This window comes from Hyla sarda, chromosome 6, assembly GCF_029499605.1.
Source record: "Hyla sarda isolate aHylSar1 chromosome 6, aHylSar1.hap1, whole genome shotgun sequence".
NCBI lineage: Eukaryota > Metazoa > Chordata > Amphibia > Anura > Hylidae > Hyla > Hyla sarda.
Genome location: NC_079194.1, coordinates 57050251 through 57073666, shown reverse-complemented (window position 1 = coordinate 57073666; position 23416 = coordinate 57050251). Strand labels below are relative to the sequence as shown.

Genomic DNA, 23416 nt, shown 5'->3' with positions numbered 1-23416 from the left:
GTTTTTAGCCTGTTGTGACAGACACCACTGTTGTAGCGCATTGTGAGAAATTCCAGTATAATAATCAGATATACCAGTTGCCACAGAATAGGAAAGTGTTAAGGAAGTTTTCACCATTTAAATATACAGCTCCCAGAATTACTTAAAGGGGTACTCCACTGGAAAACATTTACTTTTATATCAACTGGTGCCAGAAATTTAAACAGATTTTTAAATTACTTCTATTTAAAATATTAATCCTTACAGTACTTATCAGCTGCTGTATGCTCCACAGGAAGTTGTGTAGTTCTTTCCAGTCTGACCACAGTGCTATTTGCTGACACCTCTGTCCATGTCAGGAACTGTCCAGAGCAGGATAGATTTGCTATGGGGATTTGCTCCTACTATGGACAGTTCTTGACATGGACAAAGGTGTCAGCACAGAGCACTGTGGTCAGACAGAAAATAAATTAAAAAAGAAAAGAACTTCCTGTGAATCACTTATACAGCAGCTAATAAGTACTGGAAGGATTAAGATTTTTAAATAGTAGTAATTTACAAATCTGTTTAACTTTGTAGCACCAATTGATAAAAAAAAAATGTTTTCCAGTAGAGTACCCCTTTGAGCAGTGGTGAGGTTATGCTGGGAGTTGTAGTTTCACTCACCATAACTGTAGAACTTACAAGTGACTACAGCTCTGATAGGACATAGAGAGGAGAATGTACAATGATATCAGTGACTACAGGTGACGTCTTCTCTATAGTGAGGAGAATGTACACTGATATCAATGATTACAGGTGACGTCTTCTCTATAGTGAGGACAATACACAATGATATCAGTGACTACAGGTGACGTCTTCTCTATAGTGAGGAGAATACACAATGATATCAGTGACTACAGGTGACGTCTTCTCTATAGTCAGGAGAATACACAATGATATCATTGACTACAGGTGACGTCTTCTCTATAGTGAGAAGAATACACAATGATATCAGTGACTACAGGTGACGTCTTCTCTATAGTGAGGAGAATACACAATGATATCAGTGACTACAGGCGACGTCTTCTCTATAGTCTTCCCTTATCTAATTCAGATGGTACATACCGCCAGGACTTGTTCCAGCTAAAACTTCTGTCTGCAGAATGTGACGCCCAGATGTCTCCTCTCTATGTCAGCGCATTCTCATCCTCTATATGAAAACAGTTATTATTATAAACCTGCCAGACACAGTATCCTCTAAATATAATACTACTATACACTATACTATTTGATTATAAATCTTCCATACACCATACCCACTGAATATAATACTACCACACACTGTACATTCTGAATATAATACCAACATATACTGTACACTCTGAATATAAATCTGCCACATACTGTAACCCTGAATATAATACCGCCACACACTGTACCCTCTGAATATAACACTACCACCCACTGCGCCCTCTGAATATAATACTACCACCCACTGCGCCCTCTGAATATAATACTACCACCCACTGCGCCCTCTGAATATAATACTACCACACACTGTGCCCTCTGAATATAAATCTGCCACATACTGCACCCCTGAATATAAATCTGCCACATACTGTACCCCTGAATATAATACCGCCACACGCTGTACCCACTGAATATAATACTACCACATATTGTACCCTCTGAATATAATACTACCACCCACTGCGCCCTCTGAATATAATACTACCACAAACTGCGCCCCCTGAATATAAATCTGCCACATAGTGTATCCTCTGAATATAAATCTGCCACATACTGTACCCCTGAATATAAATCTGCCACATACTGTACCCCTGAATATAATACTACCACCCACTGCACCCTCTGAATATAATACTTACAGATGAGCGAACTACAGTAAATTCGATTCGTCACGAACTTCTCGGCTCGGCAGTTGATGACTTTTCCTGCATAAATTAGTTCAGCTTTCAGGTGCTCCCGTGGGCTGGAAAAGGTGGATACAGTCCTAGGAGAACTAATTTACGCAGGATAAGTCATCAACTGCCGAGCCGAGAAGTTCGAGACAAATCGAATTTACTGTAAGTTCGCTCATCTCTAATAATACTACCACAAACTGCGCCCTCTGAATATAATACTACCACAAACTGCGCCCTATGAATATAATACTACCACAAACTGCGCCCTCTAAATATAATACTACCACAAACTGCGCCCTCTGAATATATTACTACCACAAACTGCGCCCTATGAATAACATTGCCATACAGTGCACCCTCTGAATATAATACCACAACCGCAGTAACACCCCTCAACATCCGTTAGCTGATGCTATTACCACGGGAGGGGGGGTATTGGTGGTGTTGCTAGTGGATGATGAGGGTGCTACTACTGGGGGGTGTTGCTGGAGGATGATGAGGGTGCTACTGGCCATCCCCCCTGGCAGTACCACCCCCATCATCCATCGGCAGGATCATCCTCCTGGCAGGAGCACCGCCATCATCCACCACCAGGATCTGCTGATGGAGGTGCTGCTGCTGGGGGGTGGGTGTTGCTGGTGGATGATGAGGGTGCTACTGCCAGGGGGGAGCATTAGGTAGGTAGCAGTTTCCCCACATTAGGTAGCATCTTTTCCCCACATTAGGCAGCATAGATTCCCCACATGTGGTACCAGTTCCCCCACATTAGGTAGGTACCAGTTACCCCACATTAGGTAGCAATTTCCCCACATTAGGTAGCACAGATTCCCCACATTATGTAGCAGTTTCCCCACATTAGGTAGCATAGATTCCCCACATTTGGTAGCACAGATTACCCACATAAGGTAGCACAGATTACCCACATAAGGTAGCATAGACTCCCCACATAAGGTAGCACAGATTTCCCACATTAGGTAGCATAGACTCCCCACATTAGGTAGCATAGACTCCGCACACTTGGTAGTAGTTTCCCCACATTAGGCCGCAGGTTCCCCACAATGGGTCAAAGTCTCCCCACATTAGATCGCTGGTTCAACCCCCCCCCCCCACCCCCACCCCCCCCCCCCCCCCCCCACACACACACACACACACACAAAAAAAAAACACATACAACACAGAAAGACACACACACACAAACACACACACAGTCACATAGACACACACTCACAAACAGACACACAGAGTCACACACACAGAGTCACATACACACACAGTCACACACACACAGAGTCACATACACACACAGTCACACACACACAGAGTCACATACACACACAGTCACACACACACAGAGTCACACACACACACACACAGAGTCACATACACACACAGTCACACACACACACACACACAGAGTCACATACACACACACAGAGTCACACACACACACAGAGTCACATACATGCACACACAGTCACACACACACACACACAGTCACATACACACACAGACAGAGAGACAGACACACACACTCACCCATCCAGCAGCGCTCCTTCTCACCTGGCGCCCTGCGAGTGACGTCACTGACATCCACCTGCGCGGCCATGCAGTGTGACGTCAGGCCGGCGCAGACGTGGGAGCGGAGGCCGGGCACAGTGCTTGTAACGGCGAGGGGATGTGATGACGGACGGGCGCACAGTGCAGGTGAAAGAGGGGGGGTTGCTGACGGACGGAAGGGCGCACCGCACACACAGCGCGCGGGGGGGGTGCTGACGGATGGGTGGCCGGTCAGGCACAGATGGGGGGTGTCTGTGTAGTGGGGGGGGGGGGGTGCTGCGGAGCATCTTGGTGTCACCCCATTAGGTTGGTGTCACCCGGTGCGGGCCGCACCCCCCGCACCCGGGTCGCAACGCCACTGCACAAAGCCCATTGCTCTAGTGTGAATGAGCCCTAAGAATTGACTAGCGCAAGACATGTGATGTCTCAACACAATGGACAACTCCTCAATATTTAAAATCAACATCAAGCAATATTGTTAGTCATGAAAAAAATATTAAAATTGCCATTTCCATATATCCAGATACAAATGTTCCGTACACCCCCTGGTTTTTAGAAAAAGAAAGTAGACTGCAATCCAAGACTTTTTTTCAGTGGTCAGAACTACTGGAGGTAATAAGCAAATCACTAGAGATACCTTTTTGTGTTTATTATAGATAAAACACTATACAGGCATTGTAGAAACTTCGCCTCACAGAGCTATCCACCACTTATATGCTATGAACGTTCCAACACTGACTCTTCTGGCTTACATGTCAGATCCTACAAAAAAAAATGTTACTCAGTACCTAATCCTGACCATGTACATCTAATTTTTATGCCTCTATCACCTATATTTATTATAAAAATCCCTCTTTTCATTATCTCACAGTGTTTGAAATCCTCTCAGTGGAAGGGGGTGTGTCACTCCTTGTGGTGGGAGGTGATTGGTGTGTGGTGGGAGGGGGTGTGTTCTTCCCTTGTGACAGTGGGAGGTGATTGGTGTATCTGCTCATGCAGCCTTGTCCATGATTTATCTCTTGTCCATGACTCAAGGACAAGCCTGATGCTGATGCAGGACTGATTACTGTCAAAGTATGTATGGGGGCCCCAAGTGGCTGGATTTTCATGAGCTGTTTATTTATTAAATATCCCCAAAAAATGTAAACAACCATATTATAAAAGGTCCTAAACCCCTTAAGGACGCAGCTCATTTTCACCTTAAGGACGCAGCCCTTTTTTGCAATTCTGACCACTGTCACTTTATGCATTAATAACTCTGACATATTTTACTTCATGTAAATGGTAAATTTTCGTCATCACTTGCATCCTTTCTTGGTGGAAAAATCCCGAAATGTCATGAAAATTTAGTAAATTTAGCATTTTTCGAACTTTGAAACTCTCTGCTTGTAAGGAAAAGGGATATTCCAAATACATTTTATATTGATTCACAAATACAATATGTCTACTTTATGTTGACATCATAAAGTTGACATGTTTTTACTTTTGGAAGACATCAGAGGGCTTCAAAGTATCGCAGCGATTTTAAAAATTTTCATGAAAATTTCAAAATCTGAATTTTTCACGGACCAGTTAAGTTTGAAGTGGATTTGAGGGGCCTTTCTGTGAGAATTACCCCATAAATGACCCCATTATAGAAACTACACCCCTCAAAGTATTCAAAATTATATTCAGAAAGTTTGTTAACCCTTTAGGTGTTTCTCAAGAATAGCAGCAAAGTGGAGGAGAAAAATCAAAATGTGCATTTTTACATTAACATGTTCTTGTAGCCCCATTTTTATTTTTTTTTTCATTTTTAAAAGTTGTATTAGGTGAAGAAAAAAAAATTGTAGCCCAGTTTCTCTCGAGTACGGAAATACCTCCTATTTTGACATAAAGTGCTCTGTGGGCTCACAAAATGACTCAAGAGGGAAAGAGCAACTGTGAGATTTTTTAAAACGAATTTTGCTGTCATGGTTTTTGAGGGCCATGTTGCATTTAGGAAGCCCCTATGGTGCTAGAACAGCAAAAAAAAAAAAAAAAAAACACATGGCATACTATTTTGGAATCTGCACCCCTCAAGGAACGTAACAAGGGGTATAGTGAGCCTCAACACCTCCCAGGTGTTTGACAACTTTGCGTTAAAATTGGACGTGAAAATGGAAAATTCGATTTTTAACACTAAATTGATGGTGTTACACCAAATTTTTCATTTTCACAAGGGGTAATAGGAGAAAATGGACCCCAAAATTTTAAGCCCAATTTCTACCATTTAAGAAAATGCTCCATATGTGGACATTAAGTGCTCTGCTGGAGCACTACAATGCTCAGAAGAGAAGGAGCAAAATTAGGCTTTTTGAAAGAGAATTTTTCTGAAATGTTTTTTTGGGGGGTATGGTGCATTTAGAAAGTCCCCAGGGTGCCAGAACAGCAAAAAAAACAAAAAAAAAAAAACATGGCATATTATTTTGGGAACCTACACCCCTCAAGGAACGTAACAAGGGGTATAGTGAGCCTTAACACCTCACAAGTGTTGACGACTTTGCGTTGAAGTTGGACGTGAAAATGGAAAATTAGATTTTTAACACTAAATTGATGGTGTTACCCCAAATTTTTCATTTTCACAAGGGATAATTGGAGAAAATGGACCACAAAATTTGAAGCCCAATTTCTCCTATTTAAGAAAACGCCCCATATGTGGACGTTAAGTGCTCTCCGGGCACACTATAGGTCTCAGAACAGAAGGAGCGCCATTGGTCTTTTGAAGAGAGAATTTTGCTGAAATTGAAGTCAGGGTCATGTACATTTTCAAACCTCCCATGATGCCAGAACAGCAGAAACCCCTCACATGTAACACCATTTTGGAAACTAGACCCCTCCAGGAACGCAACAAGGTTACAGTGAGTACTTACTTCTCGCAGGTTTTTTGAACAGTGGGCCGTAAAAGTGAAAAATTCGATTTTTAACACTAAAATGATGGTGTTACTCCAAATTTTTCATTTTCACATGGTGTAATAGGAGAAAATGGACCCCAAAATTTTAAGTCCAATTTCTCCCGAGAATTTGGCTGAAATTGAAGTCGGGAACTAGTTGGAAACTAGACCCCTCCAGGAACGTATCAAGGGGTACAGCGAGTACTTATACCTCACAGGGCTGTAAAAGTGAAAATTTTGATTTTTAATATTAAATTGCTGGTATTAACCAAAAATTTTTTAGTTTCACAAGTAGTAAGAGAAAAAAAGCTCCACAAAATTTGTAGCCCAATTTCTCCAGAATAAGAATATACCCCATATATGGCGGTAAAGCACTATACGGGTGCAAAACAGGGCTTAGGAGTGAGACAGCACCGATGAGATTTAAGGCCTAAAGTAGTGCTTTGCACTGCAATGGTTGAGGTTCTGATGTAAAAGCTAAAAAAATTAAAAAAAAACGGCAAATTACCACAATTTTGAAACTACACCCCTCAAGGAAGGTAACAAGGGGTACAGTGAGTACTTATACCTCACAGGTTTTTTTGAACAGTGGGCTGTAAAATGAAAAATTAGATTTTTTTACACTAAAATGCTGGGGTTACCCAATTTTTAACATTTTCACAAGTGGTAATTGGAGTAATTGGGTTACAAATTCTGGAGGGCTTTTTCTCCTGACTATGGAAACACATCCACATATGGGGTAACGTGTTGAGTGGGCTCACAACAAGGCTCAGAAGTCATAGAGGTCTGTTTGCATTTGAGGCCTAAGGCATATCAGTAATATAATAAAGGAGGTCCCAGCACTCACCGATGCAAGCAATTGGTATTTATTGTATATCCAAGTCACAGGACGCCTTTCGGCACTTAGCCTTCCTCTGCTGTCAACTGGTTCGCTCGCAGGCGCCAGTTATATGCACGAGGAGGCGCCCTAAAATGACGTCACTTCCACAGGCCGGCACGCCGGGAGTGACGTCACGTTGTCATAGTAAAATATCAACAAGGCGGCAAATGTAAACACAGAGCGTTACATGTACAGTGTCATGTAGCAGTGTAATTCATACATAGTAACAAGAAGAACAAGAAGAAACAGTGCGCCTCTTCCCCTCAGGAGCCACAGCGGGGAAAGAAACATCAGGTAATAACAGTCATGTAACTGTTCACTGGTGGACGGATGCGGTGCGCGCTCCCCCTGCAGGGGGGAGTTGGCGCAGCTAGCTGTCCGAGGACATATTGCAAAACGCTTATGGTGGTAAGGTACTGTGACCCCAAAAGCCGCTCACGTCTGGCAGTGAACAGTGGCGCAATAACTTTTTGCTACCAGGTCCCATGAGCAAATATGCTCTGGTGGGTCCTCCCTGACTGCCACTCAGTGGGTAACCAGCTTCGGCTGGATGCGCAGCTGCGCTCCCCCCCTTAATGACAGGATTTTATTGCGCCACTGTTCACTGCCAGACGTGATCGGCTTTTGGGGTCACAGTACCTTACCGCCATAGGCGTTTTGCAATATGTCCTCGGACAGCTAGCTGCGCCAACTCCCCCCTGCAGGGGGAGCGCGCACCCCGTCTGTCCACCAGTGAACAGTTACATGACTGTTATTACCTGATGTTTCTTTCCCCGCTGTGGCTCCTGAGGGGAAGAGGCGCACTGTTTCTTCTTGTTCTTCTTGTTACTATGTATGAATTACACTGCTACATGACACTGTACATGTAACGCTTTGTGTTTACATTTGCCGCCTTGTTGATATGTTACTATGACAACGTGACGTCACTCCCGGCATGCCGGCCAGTGGAAATGACGTCATTTTACTTGGATATACAATAAATACCAATTGCTTGCATCGGTGAGTGCTGGGACCTCCTTTATTATATTACAGTACTCTTTTCAGATAGTGCCGACCATTGCTCTACTAAGGCATATCAGTAGCTGACTGTTACATACATTCAGAGGAAAATACAAAAATGAAAGCTTTTGAAAATTGCAATTTTCAACCTACACTCTGCTTCATCTTTCTGGGAACAACTAACATGTGGCTCCGAATTGTCGCCTGGAAATACGACAGAGCTCATGAGCGAGAACTCTTCGCACTTGAGGCTGATGTTTCTTACCCACCTAACAGTTAAATACATTCAGAGGAAAATATTAGAAAGGAACACCCACATGTGAGCTTATTACAAACAGTACACCCCTAGGGAAGGTGTATAGGGGTGAAGTGGAGATTTGGAATAAATGGGTGTTCCCTAAATTTATTTTCCAGGAATGGATGAAGTGTGTGGGGGGGGGGGGGGATGAAAATAGCAATTTTAATACTGATATGACAATTCCCAGAGTATAGCCGGAAGTAAAAAATTATGCCCGCCCCAAACCCTATGCTCTGAATCATCATTCTGGGAATGTGATGTGTATGGCCGTCCCTAACCTGTTACCTCAAATGTGCACTCCGCTCAGGTGGGGAGAGAGCGCTGCGCATTTGAAGCAAGTGCAAAACCCCAATGCTGTTTACTCTGTGTCCCATGACCCATTTTTTGGGTGGGAAAAAAAGATATCAGGGGTATTGGGAAAGAGGTTTTGGGATTTTTTTTGGGGGGTGGGTGTTTTAGTTTTAAAATTTGGAAGACAATGTACATTGGAGTCGAATTCTGGGGAATGAAAATCAGGTGAAAGGATAAAAAATGTAGTACTCCATGGAAGTGTGATACTCCCTGAAGCAATCCTTAATGAAGAGGCCCGGATGATCGGGGCAAGTGTTGCATTGAGTGGTGGTGTTCTTACAAATCCCCCTCTTGCGACACACTGCATTTTTTCTGGGATCGTCCCTTCTTTCCAGTGTGGGGGACCTCACCTGGAAAGTGTTGGCCGGGGACGATCCGGGGGCCCACAGTTCCAGAAGTGCTCTGACCCGCTCTTTGGCGGTCACCAAAGATGACGGCCTTTAGAACTTCCTCTTGAAACTGCAGGTATGTCCCTGTGTTGCCAGCGTATCGGGAAAGGAGTCTGGGAGCTGGGAGCAATGGGTGCAAAAGGCCACAAATGATTTTCCCGTTAACACCCAGAGTGGGGGGACATTCTGGGGGTTCCCTGGGTGTACCCTGAGGTACTCTCAAAAAGTTTATACATCTTCACGCCATACCGTGCTCGCGTGGTAGGGATGTATTGCCGGAAGCTGAGTCTCCCCTTACAGCTGATGAGAGACTCATCAATAGAGACCTCCCTTCCAGGGTCATAGGCCTCCCAAAATTTGACACCAAAGTGATTGATGACCGGCCTGATTTTATACAGGCGGTCATACGCGGGATCAGTTCGGGGGGGAAATGCCGCATTATCAGCATAATGCAAACATTTCCGAATGTCCTCGAGCCGGGGATGTGCCATGGCCATATTGTAGAGCGGGGTCTGGTAAAGTACGTCCCCACTTCAATATTGCCGGACACTGGGTTTCTTGACCAGGCCCATATGCAGCACGAGGCCCCAAAATGTCCTCATATGCTGCATCGACTGGGAACCAGCCATTGGGCCAAGCCAAGAGTGAGCCCGGGTGTGCGGCGACGAACTGTTGGGCGTACAGATGCGTCTGCTCAACCATCAGATTGAGAAGTCGTCACTGAAATAATAACTAAAAAAGTCAATTTCAGTGAACCCGACAATGTCACTCTTGATTCCTGAGTTGCCAACAAACTCAGGAATTACGGGCTCGTGGTCCGCTGGCTCACTCCAGACAAGTTCTCCGGTATGGGGCACCAGTGAACTTGGCTGGGGGGCTTGACTAGTATGAGTGCCAGGGGGACTCATGCTAGCATGGGGCACAGGGTCAGGAGCAGAATAGGTTTGAGGCCTCGCTTGGCGGCATCTCCACCGCCTAGGTGGCTCATCATCAGAACTAGATGATGAGGAGGACGAGGAAATAAGGAAGGTGGGGTCTTCCTCGTCCTCTCAGGCGCTTTGAGTGTCGGAGGCAAGTATGGCATATGGCTCCTCTGCTGAAAATGCCCTGCGGGCCATTTCCCTACTCTAATGGGGGGTGAAGTATATAAATGTGGGGGGAAAAACTTTATTCGTTTATGTGCTGCGTGTGGTGTGGTGCGATAATACCTCCTTAACCCACCCTAACCTAACTAACTAAACCCGCCCTAATAGAAAAAATATAAACTAAAAAGGGAAAAAAAATTGTGTACCTAATCAGTGGTGTGCGCACTGATTAGCGCTTGGTGGTGGCAGGGAGCGCAGAAGTCAGTCGGGGGTCCGGCCACTCAGCCCAGAACAGTGGCTGGTGGCACAGACCCCCACACAAAATACCCGAAAAATAAAATAATAAAACGCTTAACCCCGAAAAAATGCACCTGCCTGAACCCAAAAAATCACTGACAGTGGGGCAGGCCACACACAGTGGTACGGTCCGTCCACACAGCACATTATTTAAAAATAAAAAAGCTGCTATAACCGGAAAAAGTTCCTGCACATAAAAAAAAATGCTTCATAGTACTACGGGACTGATCAGCGGCGGGTGGGCTTTAGTTAACGGTGGCAGACCACTCTTTTATAGCTCTTTTAAGAGGGTCCAGTCACACATTAAGCAAAAAAAAAAAAAAGGTCTGCGCCAAAAAAAAATGCTGGCGGCAGACCGCAGCGACCCAGTAGGGCCGGGATCACGCAGCTAAAGGTGCTAAGGACCCGCGGACACCTACGGATAGTACGCTGCAAAAAAAAAAATCTTATTTTTTTAACTCCTAACTGTCCCTACCTAATCTTAAGCTTACCCTTACTGCTTTCTGTGCCAAGGGGCCACAGAAACAGGGCAAGGGGGCACTTTTTTAACTATGAGAAGGGAGATGAAGGAACAGAGCTCTGTCCTGCACACCAGATCTGAAGAAAATGGTGGGCAGAACGGAGCATCGTGCTCCTGATCCCACCTCCCCCCTCCCCATACTGCAATGATTGGTGCGGTCACTATGGCCACCCAATCACTGCTGTACTGGGAGATAGCAACAGTGCGGCCCCCCAGTACTGTATGGATGATGATTGGTGGTGTCTGTTACACCACCGATCATCATCCTTATCCAGGTCACATGTGACTCACGTGACCTGGAAGCGCCGCAGATCGCCAGTGAGTATTTACCGGCAGACTGTGCTGATCGCCTGTATGAGGGGATCTCAGGATCCCCTCCGGGGATGAGACGGGATGCCCGCAAGCGGAAATTCAGAAGTGTGAATGGGAGTGCGGAATTCCATAGAAGTCTATGGGCTTTAATTTGAGTTGAAATTTCCCCGTGTGAATAAACCCTTAGACTCTCAGTCATAAACCTTTTTAGGCTGTGTTCATACTAGTGAGACACACCACAGATGGATTTGGCACAGATTCAATGCAAATTAATGAGATTTCCACAACACCATTCACATGCATGGGATATTTTCTCACAGTGTTTTCTCACAGTGTTTGAAATCCTCTCAGTGGAAGGGGGTGTGTCACTCCTTGTGGTGGGAGGTGATTGGTGTGTGGTGGGAGGGGGTGTGTTCTTCCCTTGTGACAGTGGGAGGTGATTGGTGTATCTGCTCATGCAGCCTTGTCCATGATTTATCTCTTGTCCATGACTCAAGGACAAGCCTGATGCTGATGCAGGACTGATTACTGTCAAAGTATGTATGGGGGCCCCAAGTGGCTGGATTTTCATGAGCTGTTTATTTATTAAATATCCCCAAAAAATGTAAACAACCATATTATAAAAGGTCCTAAACCCCTTAAGGACGCAGCTCATTTTCACCTTAAGGACGCAGCCCTTTTTTGCAATTCTGACCACTGTCACTTTATGCATTAATAACTCTGACATATTTTACTTCATGTAAATGGTAAATTTTCGTCATCACTTGCATCCTTTCTTGGTGGAAAAATCCCGAAATGTCATGAAAATTTAGTAAATTTAGCATTTTTCGAACTTTGAAACTCTCTGCTTGTAAGGAAAAGGGATATTCCAAATACATTTTATATTGATTCACAAATACAATATGTCTACTTTATGTTGACATCATAAAGTTGACATGTTTTTACTTTTGGAAGACATCAGAGGGCTTCAAAGTATCGCAGCGATTTTCAAAATTTTCATGAAAATTTCAAAATCTGAATTTTTCACGGACCAGTTAAGTTTGAAGTGGATTTGAGGGGCCTTTCTGTGAGAATTACCCCATAAATGACCCCATTATAGAAACTACACCCCTCAAAGTATTCAAAATTATATTCAGAAAGTTTGTTAACCCTTTAGGTGTTTCTCAAGAATAGCAGCAAAGTGGAGGAGAAAAATCAAAATGTGCATTTTTACATTAACATGTTCTTGTAGCCCCATTTTTATTTATTTTTTTTTCATTTTTAAAAGTTGTATTAGGTGAAGAAAAAAAAATTGTAGCCCAGTTTCTCTCGAGTACGGAAATACCTCCTATTTTGACATAAAGTGCTCTGTGGGCTCACAAAATGACTCAAGAGGGAAAGAGCAACTGTGAGATTTTTTAAAACGAATTTTGCTGTCATGGTTTTTGAGGGCCATGTTGCATTTAGGAAGCCCCTATGGTGCTAGAACAGCAAAAAAAAAAAAAAAACACATGGCATACTATTTTGGAATCTGCACCCCTCAAGGAACGTAACAAGGGGTATAGTGAGCCTCAACACCTCCCAGGTGTTTGACAACTTTGCGTTAAAATTGGACGTGAAAATGGAAAATTCGATTTTTAACACTAAATTGATGGTGTTACACCAAATTATGTTGCATTTAGGAAGCCCCTATGGTGCTAGAACAGCAAAAAAAAAAAAAAAACACATGGCATACTATTTTGGAATCTGCACCCCTCAAGGAACGTAACAAGGGGTATAGTGAGCCTCAACACCTCCCAGGTGTTTGACAACTTTGCGTTAAAATTGGACGTGAAAATGGAAAATTCGATTTTTAACACTAAATTGATGGTGTTACACCAAATTTTTCATTTTCACAAGGGGTAATAGGAGAAAATGGACCCCAAAATTTTAAGCCCAATTTCTACCATTTAAGAAAATGCTCCATATGTGGACATTAAGTGCTCTGCTGGAGCACTACAATGCTCAGAAGAGAAGGAGCAAAATTAGGCTTTTTGAAAGAGAATTTTTCTGAAATGTTTTTTTGGGGGGTATGGTGCATTTAGAAAGTCCCCAGGGTGCCAGAACAGCAAAAAAAACAAAAAACAAAAAAAACATGGCATATTATTTTGGGAACCTACACCCCTCAAGGAACGTAACAAGGGGTATAGTGAGCCTTAACACCTCACAAGTGTTGACGACTTTGCGTTGAAGTTGGACGTGAAAATGGAAAATTAGATTTTTAACACTAAATTGATGGTGTTACCCCAAATTTTTCATTTTCACAAGGGATAATTGGAGAAAATGGACCACAAAATTTGAAGCCCAATTTCTCCTATTTAAGAAAACGCCCCATATGTGGACGTTAAGTGCTCTCCGGGCACACTATAGGTCTCAGAACAGAAGGAGCGCCATTGGTCTTTTGAAGAGAGAATTTTGCTGAAATTGAAGTCAGGGTCATGTACATTTTCAAACCTCCCATGATGCCAGAACAGCAGAAACCCCTCACATGTAACACCATTTTGGAAACTAGACCCCTCCAGGAACGCAACAAGGTTACAGTGAGTACTTACTTCTCGCAGGTTTTTTGAACAGTGGGCCGTAAAAGTGAAAAATTCGATTTTTAACACTAAAATGATGGTGTTACTCCAAATTTTTCATTTTCACATTGTTACGCCTAGCGCTCCGGGTCCCCGCTCCTCCCCGGAGCGCTCACGGCGTCCTTCTCCCTGCAGCTCCCCGGTCAGCGCTGACCGGGAGCGCTGCTCTGCCATGGCCGTTGGGGATGCGATTCGCACAGCGGGACGCGCCCGCTTGCGAGTCGCATCCCAGGTCACTTACCCGTTCCCGTCTCCTGCGGTCATGTGCTGGCGCGCGCGGCTCCGCTCTCTAGGGCGCGCGCGCGCCAGCTCCCTGAGACTTAAAGGGCCAGTGCACCAATGATTGGTGCCTGGCCCAATTAGCTTAATTGGTTCCCACCTGTTCCCTGCTTATATCTAGTCTCCTCCCTTGCACTCCCTTGCCGGATCTTGTTGCCTTAGTGCCAGTGAAAGCGTTCTTGTGTGTTTATACCCTGTGTACCAGAACTATTGCTATCTCCCCTGACTACGAACCTTGCCGCCTGCCCCCGACCTTCTGCTACGTCCGACTTTGCTTCTGCCTACTCCCTTGTACCTCGCCTATCTTCAGCAGCCAGAGAGGTGCCGTTGCTAGTGGATACGACCTGGTCACTACCGCCGCAGCAAGACCATCCCGCTTTGCGGCGGGCTCTGGTGAAAACCAGTAGTGTCTTAGAACCGGTCCACTAGCACGGTCCTCGCCATCCCTCTCTGGCACAGAGGATCCACCTCCTGCCAGCCGGCATCGTGTCAGTAGATCCGGCCATGGATCCCGCTGAAGTTCCTCTGCCTGTTGTCGCCGACCTCCCCACACTGGTCGCCCAGCAAGCCCGACAAATTGCCCAACAAGATCACCAGCTGTCGTACTTGACCACCATGACTCAGCAACTCCAGTCGCAGCTACAGCAGATTCAGTCTCAGCTACAGCAGCAGCAACCATCTCCTCCGCCAGCTCCTGCACCTCTTCCGCAGCGAGTGGCCACTCCTAGCCTCCGCCTGTCTTTGCCGGACAAATTTAATGGGGACTCTAAGTTTTGCCGTGGCTTCCTTTCCCAATGTTCCCTGCATCTGGAGATGATGTCGGATCAGTTTCCTACTGAAAGGTCTAAGGTGGCTTTCGTAGTCAGCCTTCTGTCTGGAAAAGCCCTGTCATGGGCCACACCGCTCTGGGACCGCGATGACCCTGTCACTGCCTCTGTACACTCCTTCTTCTCGGAAATTCGAAGTGTCTTTGAGGAACCTGCCCGAGCCTCTTCTGCTGAGACTGCCCTGCTGAACCTGGTCCAGGGTAATTCCTCCGTTGGCGAGTACGCCATACAATTCCGTACTCTTGCTTCTGAACTATCCTGGAATAATGAGGCTCTCTGCGCGACCTTTAAAAAAGGCCTATCCAGCAACATTAAGGATGTTCTGGCCGCACGAGAGACTCCTGCTAACCTGCATGAACTCATTCATCTAGCCACTCGCATTGACATGCGTTTTTCTGAGAGGCATCAAGAGCTCCGCCAGGAAAAGGACTTAGATCTCTGGACACCTCTCCCACAGTCTCCACTGCAATCTGCGCCTAGGCCTCCCGCCGAGGAGGCCATGCAAGTGGATCGGTCTCGCCTGACCCTGGAAGAGAGGAATCGCCGTAAGGAAGAGAATCTTTGTTTGTACTGTGCCAGTACTGAACATTTTCTGGTGGATTGCCCAATCCGTCCTCCACGTCTGGGAAACGCACGCTCGCACTCAGCTCTCGTGGGTGTGGCGTCTCTTGATGCCAAGTCGGCTTCTCCACGTCTCACGGTACCTGTTCGGATTTCCACTTCAGCCAGCTCTCCCCTCTCAGCCGTGGCCTGCCTGGACTCTGGAGCTTCTGGGAATTTTGTTCGGGACTCCTTTGTGAATAAATTCCGGATTCCGGTGACCCGTCTTGTCAAGCCACTCCACATTTCCGCGGTCAACGGAGCCAGGGTGGACTGTACCATACGTTTCCGCACGGAGCCCCTTCTTATGAGCATCGGATCTCACCACGAGAGGATTGAACTTTTGGTCCTCCCCAATTGCACCTCGGAAATTCTCCTTGGACTTCCCTGGCTTCAACTTCATTCCCCAACCCTGGATTGGTCCACTGGGGAGATCAAGAGTTGGGGGTCCTCTTGTTCCAAGAACTGTCTAAAACCGGTTCCCAGTAACCCTTGCCGTAACTCTGTGGTTCCTCCTGTATCTGGTCCCCCTAAGGTCATTAAGGACTCTGCCTGCCACAGGAAATGCCCCTCCCCCCCTCCCAGTTCCATCAGGCAAGCTTCTGTGTCCCCTCATGGCCCTCGTCCTGGTGTCACACTGCCCCGTGCCAGGTCCCGCCCTCTGCCCTCTCTCCCCATTCCTACTCCTGCGGTTCTGCCTGCCGTTGAGGAATCCCTCCATCCTTTCCCGGTGTCCTCATCCCAGGGGAGGCAGTTACCCGATAAAGAGAAGGGGAGACCTAAGGGGGGGGGTACTGTTACGCCTAGCGCTCCGGGTCCCCGCTCCTCCCCGGAGCGCTCACGGCGTCCTTCTCCCTGCAGCTCCCCGGTCAGCGCTGACCGGGAGCGCTGCTCTGCCATGGCCGTTGGGGATGCGATTCGCACAGCGGGACGCGCCCGCTTGCGAGTCGCATCCCAGGTCACTTACCCGTTCCCGTCTCCTGCGGTCATGTGCTGGCGCGCGCGGCTCCGCTCTCTAGGGCGCGCGCGCGCCAGCTCCCTGAGACTTAAAGGGCCAGTGCACCAATGATTGGTGCCTGGCCCAATTAGCTTAATTGGTTCCCACCTGTTCCCTGCTTATATCTAGTCTCCTCCCTTGCACTCCCTTGCCGGATCTTGTTGCCTTAGTGCCAGTGAAAGCGTTCTTGTGTGTTTATACCCTGTGTACCAGAACTATTGCTATCTCCCCTGACTACGAACCTTGCCGCCTGCCCCCGACCTTCTGCTACGTCCGACTTTGCTTCTGCCTACTCCCTTGTACCTCGCCTATCTTCAGCAGCCAGAGAGGTGCCGTTGCTAGTGGATACGACCTGGTCACTACCGCCGCAGCAAGACCATCCCGCTTTGCGGCGGGCTCTGGTGAAAACCAGTAGTGTCTTAGAACCGGTCCACTAGCACGGTCCTCGCCATCCCTCTCTGGCACAGAGGATCCACCTCCTGCCAGCCGGCATCGTGACACACATGGTGTAATAGGAGAAAATGGACCCCAAAATTTTAAGCCCAATTTCTCCCGAGAATTTGGCTGAAATTGAAGTCGGGAACTAGTTGGAAACTAGACCCCTCCAGGAACGTATCAAGGGGTACAGCGAGTACTTATACCTCACAGGGCTGTAAAAGTGAAAATTTTGATTTTTAATATTAAATTGCTGGTATTAACCAAAAATTTTTTAGTTTCACAAGTAGTAAGAGAAAAAAAGCTCCACAAAATTTGTAGCCCAATTTCTCCAGAATAAGAATATACCCCATATATGGCGGTAAAGCACTATACGGGTGCAAAACAGGGCTTAGGAGTGAGACAGCACCGATGAGATTTAAGGCCTAAAGTAGTGCTTTGCACTGCAATGGTTGAGGTTCTGATGTAAAAGCTAAAAAAATAAAAAAAAAACGGCAAATTACCACAATTTTGAAACTACACCCCTCAAGGAAGGTAACAAGGGGTACAGTGAGTACTTATACCTCACAGGTTTTTTTGAACAGTGGGCTGTAAAATGAAAAATTAGATTTTTTTACACTAAAATGCTGGGGTTACCCAATTTTTAACATTTTCACAAGTGGTAATTGGAGTAATTGGGTTACAAATTCTGGAGGGCTTTTTCTCCTGACTATGGAAACACATCCACATATGGGGTAACGTGTTGAGTGGGCTCACAACAAGGCTCAGAAGTCATAGAGGTCTGTTTGCATTTGAGGCCTAAGGCATATCAGTAATATAATAAAGGAGGTCCCAGCACTCACCGATGCAAGCAATTGGTATTTATTGTATATCCAAGTCACAGGACGCCTTTCGGCACTTAGCCTTCCTCTGCTGTCAACTGGTTCGCTCGCAGGCGCCAGTTATATGCACGAGGAGGCACCCTAAAATGACGTCACTTCCACAGGCCGGCACGCCGGGAGTGACGTCACGTTGTCATAGTAAAATATCAACAAGGCGGCAAATGTAAACACAGAGCGTTACATGTACAGTGTCATGTAGCAGTGTAATTCATACATAGTAACAAGAAGAACAAGAAGAAACAGTGCGCCTCTTCCCCTCAGGAGCCACAGCGGGGAAAGAAACATCAGGTAATAACAGTCATGTAACTGTTCACTGGTGGACGGATGCGGTGCGCGCTCCCCCTGCAGGGGGGAGTTGGCGCAGCTAGCTGTCCGAGGACATATTGCAAAACGCTTATGGTGGTAAGGTACTGTGACCCCAAAAGCCGCTCACGTCTGGCAGTGAACAGTGGCGCAATAACTTTTTGCTACCAGGTCCCATGAGCAAATATGCTCTGGTGGGTCCTCCCTGACTGCCACTCAGTGGGTAACCAGCTTCGGCTGGATGCGCAGCTGCGCTCCCCCCCTTAATGACAGGATTTTATTGCGCCACTGTTCACTGCCAGACGTGATCGGCTTTTGGGGTCACAGTACCTTACCGCCATAGGCGTTTTGCAATATGTCCTCGGACAGCTAGCTGCGCCAACTCCCCCCTGCAGGGGGAGCGCGCACCCCGTCTGTCCACCAGTGAACAGTTACATGACTGTTATTACCTGATGTTTCTTTCCCCGCTGTGGCTCCTGAGGGGAAGAGGCGCACTGTTTCTTCTTGTTCTTCTTGTTACTATGTATGAATTACACTGCTACATGACACTGTACATGTAACGCTTTGTGTTTACATTTGACGCCTTGTTGATATGTTACTATGACAACGTGACGTCACTCCCGGCATGCCGGCCAGTGGAAATGACGTCATTTTACTTGGATATACAATAAATACCAATTGCTTGCATCGGTGAGTGCTGGGACCTCCTTTATTATATTACAGTACTCTTTTCAGATAGTGCCGACCATTGCTCTACTAAGGCATATCAGTAGCTGACTGTTACATACATTCAGAGGAAAATACAAAAATGAAAGCTTTTGAAAATTGCAATTTTCAACCTACACTCTGCTTCATCTTTCTGGGAACAACTAACATGTGGCTCCGAATTGTCGCCTGGAAATACGACAGAGCTCATGAGCGAGAACTCTTCGCACTTGAGGCTGATGTTTCTTACCCACCTAACAGTTAAATACATTCAGAGGAAAATATTAGAAAGGAACACCCACATGTGAGCTTATTACAAACAGTACACCCCTAGGGAAGGTGTATAGGGGTGAAGTGGAGATTTGGAATAAATGGGTGTTCCCTAAATTTATTTTCCAGGAATGGATGAAGTGTGTGGGGGGGGGGGGGGGATGAAAATAGCAATTTTAATACTGATATGACAATTCCCAGAGTATAGCCGGAAGTAAAAAATTATGCCCGCCCCAAACCCTATGCTCTGAATCATCATTCTGGGAATGTGATGTGTATGGCCGTCCCTAACCTGTTACCTCAAATGTGCACTCCGCTCAGGTGGGGAGAGAGCGCTGCGCATTTGAAGCAAGTGCAAAACCCCAATGCTGTTTACTCTGTGTCCCATGACCCATTTTTTGGGTGGGAAAAAAAGATATCAGGGGTATTGGGAAAGAGGTTTTGGGATTTTTTTTGGGGGGTGGGTGTTTTAGTTTTAAAATTTGGAAGACAATGTACATTGGAGTCGAATTCTGGGGAATGAAAATCAGGTGAAAGGATAAAAAATGTAGTACTCCATGGAAGTGTGATACTCCCTGAAGCAATCCTTAATGAAGAGGCCCGGATGATCGGGGCAAGTGTTGCATTGAGTGGTGGTGTTCTTACAAATCCCCCTCTTGCGACACACTGCATTTTTTCTGGGATCGTCCCTTCTTTCCAGTGTGGGGGACCTCACCTGGAAAGTGTTGGCCGGGGACGATCCGGGGGCCCACAGTTCCAGAAGTGCTCTGACCCGCTCTTTGGCGGTCACCAAAGATGACGGCCTTTAGAACTTCCTCTTGAAACTGCAGGTATGTCCCTGTGTTGCCAGCGTACCGGGAAAGGAGTCTGGGAGCTGGGAGCAATGGGTGCAAAAGGCCACAAATGATTTTCCCGTTAACACCCAGAGTGGGGGGACATTCTGGGGGTTCCCTGGGTGTACCCTGAGGTACTCTCAAAAAGTTTATACATCTTCACGCCATACCGTGCTCGCGTGGTAGGGATGTATTGCCGGAAGCTGAGTCTCCCCTTACAGCTGATGAGAGACTCATCAATAGAGACCTCCCTTCCAGGGTCATAGGCCTCCCAAAATTTGACACCAAAGTGATTGATGACCGGCCTGATTTTATACAGGCGGTCATACGCGGGATCAGTTCGGGGGGGAAATGCCGCATTATCAGCATAATGCAAACATTTCCGAATGTCCTCGAGCCGGGGATGTGCCATGGCCATATTGTAGAGCGGGGTCTGGTAAAGTACGTCCCCACTTCAATATTGCCGGACACTGGGTTTCTTGACCAGGCCCATATGCAGCACGAGGCCCCAAAATGTCCTCATATGCTGCATCGACTGGGAACCAGCCATTGGGCCAAGCCAAGAGTGAGCCCGGGTGTGCGGCGACGAACTGTTGGGCGTACAGATGCGTCTGCTCAACCATCAGATTGAGAAGTCGTCACTGAAATAATAACTAAAAAAGTCAATTTCAGTGAACCCGACAATGTCACTCTTGATTCCTGAGTTGCCAACAAACTCAGGAATTACGGGCTCGTGGTCCGCTGGCTCAGTCCAGACAAGTTCTCCGGTATGGGGCACCAGTGAACTTGGCTGGGGGGCTTGACTAGTATGAGTGCCAGGGGGACTCATGCTAGCATGGGGCACAGGGTCAGGAGCAGAATAGGTTTGAGGCCTCGCTTGGCGGCATCTCCACCGCCTAGGTGGCTCATCATCAGAACTAGATGATGAGGAGGACGAGGAAATAAGGAAGGTGGGGTCTTCCTCGTCCTCTCAGGCGCTTTGAGTGTCGGAGGCAAGTATGGCATATGGCTCCTCTGCTGAAAACGCCCTGCGGGCCATTTCCCTACTCTAATGGGGGGTGAAGTATATAAATGTGGGGGGAAAAACTTTATTCGTTTATGTGCTGCGTGTGGTGTGGTGCGATAATACCTCCTTAACCCACCCTAACCTAACTAACTAAACCCGCCCTAATAGAAAAAATATAAACTAAAAAGGGAAAAAAAATTGTGTACCTAATCAGTGGTGTGCGCACTGATTAGCGCTTGGTGGTGGCAGGGAGCGCAGAAGTCAGTCGGGGGTCCGGCCACTCAGCCCAGAACAGTGGCTGGTGGCACAGACCCCCACACAAAATACCCGAAAAATAAAATAATAAAACGCTTAACCCCGAAAAAATGCACCTGCCTGAACCCAAAAAATCACTGACAGTGGGGCAGGCCACACACAGTGGTACGGTCCGTCCACACAGCACATTATTTAAAAATAAAAAAGCTGCTATAACCGGAAAAAGTTCCTGCACATAAAAAAAAATGCTTCATAGTACTACGGGACTGATCAGCGGCGGGTGGGCTTTAGTTAACGGTGGCAGACCACTCTTTTATAGCTCTTTTAAGAGGGTCCAGTCACACATTAAGCAAAAAAAAAAAAAAAAGGTCTGCGCCAAAAAAAAAATGCTGGCGGCAGACCGCAGCGACCCAGTAGGGCCGGGATCACGCAGCTAAAGGTGCTAAGGACCCGCGGACACCTACGGATAGTACGCTGCAAAAAAAAAAATCTTATTTTTTTAACTCCTAACTGTCCCTACCTAATCTTAAGCTTACCCTTACTGCTTTCTGTGCCAAGGGGCCACAGAAACAGGGCAAGGGGGCACTTTTTTAACTATGAGAAGGGAGATGAAGGAACAGAGCTCTGTCCTGCACACCAGATCTGAAGAAAATGGTGGGCAGAACGGAGCATCGTGCTCCTGATCCCACCTCCCCCCTCCCCATACTGCAATGATTGGTGCGGTCACTGTGGCCACCCAATCACTGCTGTACTGGGAGATAGCAACAGTGCGGCCCCCCAGTACTGTATGGATGATGATTGGTGGTGTCTGTTACACCACCGATCATCATCCTTATCCAGGTCACATGTGACTCACGTGACCTGGAAGCGCCGCAGATCGCCAGTGAGTATTTACCGGCAGACTGTGCTGATCGCCTGTATGAGGGGATCTCAGGATCCCCTCCGGGGATGAGACGGGATGCCCGCAAGCGGAAATTCAGAAGTGTGAATGGGAGTGCGGAATTCCATAGAAGTCTATGGGCTTTAATTTGAGTTGAAATTTCCCCGTGTGAATAAACCCTTAGACTCTCAGTCATAAACCTTTTTAGGCTGTGTTCATACTAGTGAGACACACCACAGATGGATTTGGCACAGATTCAATGCAAATTAATGAGATTTCCACAACACCATTCACATGCATGGGATATTTTCCACACAAATTTCCCCTGAGAATTACTTTCTGTTGATGACAATCCTTGTTTGGCAGTAATGGAACGTGGACAACCACACTGGTCATCCTTGTATGTAGTATGTGAACATACCCTTACTTTGTGTACTTTCTAATACACATCACCTCATGAAGATACATTTCCCAACACATTCCTTAACTTTATTCCAGTGAACATAGGTCACATTAGGGACAGATTTCTGTTTAGTTAGCAGGATTGGCAGGCACAATTGTAAATGATGAAAGGCAGAACTTCATGTGACAAATATTCTCGAAAATGTTCACCTAAAAATGTTACCTAAAAATGTGTTAAAGGTGTACTCCGGTGGAAAACTTTTTTTTTTTTTTTTAATCAACTGGTGCCAGAAAGTTAAACAGATTTGTAAATGACTTATATTAAAAAAATATTTGTCCTTCCAGTACTTATTAGCAGCTGTATGCTACAGAGGAAATTCTTTTCTTTTTGAATTTCATTTTTGTCTTGTCCACAGTGCTCTCTGCTGACACCTGATGCCTGTATCTGGAACTGTCCAGAGCAGGACAAAATCCCCATAGCAAACCTATGCTGCTCTGAACAGTTCCTGACACGGACAGAGGTGTCAGCAGAGAGCACTGTGGACAAGACAAAAAATACATTAAAAAAGAAAAGAATTTCCTCTGTAGCATACAGCTGCTAATAAGTACTGGACGGATTAAGATTTTTAAATAGAAGTCATTTACAAATCTGTTTAACTT

The 23416-nt window shown here is 46.2% G+C and overlaps 1 protein-coding gene across 1 annotated transcript in view; it reads left to right on the top strand.

The window, feature by feature from the left end:
• LOC130275623 (cytochrome P450 2D15-like) overlaps positions 1-23416 on the top strand; it is a 75985-nt gene that overhangs the window by 1298 nt on the left and 51271 nt on the right. The window lies entirely within an intron of this gene.